At 38.4% G+C, this 2,513-nt stretch overlaps 1 long non-coding RNA gene across 1 annotated transcript; it reads left to right on the forward strand.

Moving 5' to 3' along the window:
- Window positions 1-794: 794 nt before the first annotated feature.
- On the forward strand, window positions 795-2,101 carry LOC128133812 (uncharacterized). Its single transcript, XR_008232107.1, has 3 exons — window positions 795-958; window positions 1,161-1,231; window positions 1,844-2,101. It is a non-coding gene; the product is annotated as an uncharacterized LOC128133812 (long non-coding RNA).
- The last annotated feature ends 412 nt before the right edge of the window (window positions 2,102-2,513 follow it).

Below are 2,513 nucleotides of genomic sequence, written 5' to 3' on the forward strand. Positions count from 1 at the left end.
GGAACGCCGAAATCCGAGTTATAACGAAGAAGTTATGACCCGTCGAAGTTTCACGACAGAACCGACACGATACCGGTAAGCGTGAATAGTGAATTTACGATAGAGCGAGATTTAGCCTTAGCGCTCTAAACGAAAGTCGTAGAATATGTTAAACTAAGAACATCGATAAAAAGAACGCCCAAATCTGACTTCGTATGAGGAAGTTATGATTTTTCTAAGATTTAGCATAGCAGTGCACAACCCGAAATCTGAATTTTAGATCGGTCGATTTTTAGCCGACGGGATCTAAATGAAAGTTGTACTACTCGTAAATACCAACGCGTGGATATAAAGAACATCGATAATAGAGCTCGTATGCGAAAGATATGGACGAAGCTTAGTCCCTACTTTTCGAGCGCGGCGAATTCGATACAGTTTTGTAAATCCGAGATAGAATGAGAATTAGCCAAAGAGGTCTAAATGAGAGTTGAAGATCTCATTAATAGGAACTCAACGGTAAAAAGACAGACAAAAATGGAGCTCGTATGCGAAAGTTATGGACGAAGCTTAGTCTCTACTTTTCGAGCGCGGCGAATTTGATACAGTTTTGTAAATCCGAGATAGAATGAGAATTAGCCAACGAGGTCTAAATGAAAGTTGAAGATCTCATTAATAGAAACTCAATGGTAAAAAGACAGACAAAAACAGAGCTCGTATGCAAAAGTTACGGACGAAGCTTAGAGACTACTTTACTATAAAACTCCTATAAATACAAGGGTGAACTCCTCATATTTTCTTCACACCATAAGCCTCTCTTTCTCTCTCTAACTTCTCTCTAGCCTCCCTAAACCCCTCCCAAGTCTAGGGAACCTCCCTATCACGAGAAGAAAGCCCCGGAGCGCCCGACGGCTCCGAGAAGAAAAGCTTTCGGCTCGGAAACGCTGCTCCAGCGAAGTCCGGTTTTTAATAAAAACCCATTGTAAGTGAGTTACGCCTATACTATATTTAATATAGCTTTTATTTAATTATAGTAACATTATTAGGACATTAAAATAATTATTTGAGCTATTATTATGAGTTATATTGAGTGTTATTTAACGCTTATATAATAGTAATAATAGCTAGACTATTAATTAGTCGCGATTAACGTTAAAACTAAACTCTAGTGGTATTAATACAAGGTTTGGTCAAGGAAAAATTGTTTTAAGAAGTAACGAAGAGCTGTCCGAGTGCCGAGTCACCACCTTACCAGGTGAGTGCATAGTTACTTTCAACTTACACATAGATATGAAGTATTTTATATAAATTACGTGCTATGTGTGCATATTATTTGAATACTTGCTAACTATGCTAGATGAACGTTGTTATACATGTTTTCAATGATTTAAACTGTATATGTATTTTATATCTACGAAAATGTTGGGGTAAAACATGGGTAGATGCAATAGGTGATGTGTGATAAAATGATGAGAGGCCTCGATGTTGATGTTGTTGTTTCTGTCATCTAGCGGAGTATGGATGACGACCACGGACTCTTCTAGACAGTCCAGTGGAACACTAGCAGGCTCGCAACCTGTAGGTGTTTGTGAACGATGTGTTTCAACGGTGTACTCCATCCCCCACATGGTTGCCTTTAGGACATTTATTGCCAAGGAATCCCCTTAGCAGTAGTGTCCGTCCCGATGATGATCCTTAGGCTAGGTCCCTTATGATAGGTGTTTAGGGACGTAGAGTGAGGATAACGGGAACGGGTAATCGGGTTATTGTTGATCGATGAAATTAATAAACTTATTTATTGTGGGTTGAAAACCCTATGTGCTCACCAGGCTCCCAAGCCTGACCCACTCAGTTTCTTGTATTACAGGTAGTGGCGCATGAGCATAGGTGTGATGTTTTGGACGAGGGATTACGGATATAGGCCTGTAGATATGAAATAATGTAGTAAGGCTTATATTGTACTGTTTATGCTTTTGATCTGTACGAACATGACATCCCGAGTCTTTTAATGAAATACATTTCTATGGAAATGCTTTTGATAAATCTTTATCATATTTTTGTTTTGGGACAAATTCCGCAACACTTTCATTTAAAAATGTAACTCTGATTTTTAAACAAAGCATAAACAAACCGGTCTTCTCTGGCCGTGATTTTGGGGATGTCCCATCGATTGAGATTCCCAAGCTGGTGTTTCATTTTGATGGTGCGAATTTGGATTTGCCAGGGGAGAATTACATGATCGGAGATACGAATTCTGGAGTGGCATGTTTGATGATGGGGGGTTCAAGTGGAATTTCGATATTTGGAAATATTCAACAGCAGAATATGATGGTGGTCATGATCTCGAGAAGGAGACCTTGTCATTCATTCCAACTAAATGCAGTCAGTTGTAGGTATAATGATTTTGTATTCTATTAGAATGATTTTGTATTCTATTAGAATGAGCTTTTGTATATGATTTTACATTCTGTTAGAATCAAATTCTTAGACATGGATATACTTGTAGAATTTGGTGTAGAATGGAACGAAGTATATGA

The sequence above is a fragment of the Lactuca sativa genome, chromosome 4 (assembly GCF_002870075.4).
Source record: "Lactuca sativa cultivar Salinas chromosome 4, Lsat_Salinas_v11, whole genome shotgun sequence".
Classification (NCBI taxonomy): Eukaryota; Viridiplantae; Streptophyta; class Magnoliopsida; order Asterales; family Asteraceae; genus Lactuca; species Lactuca sativa.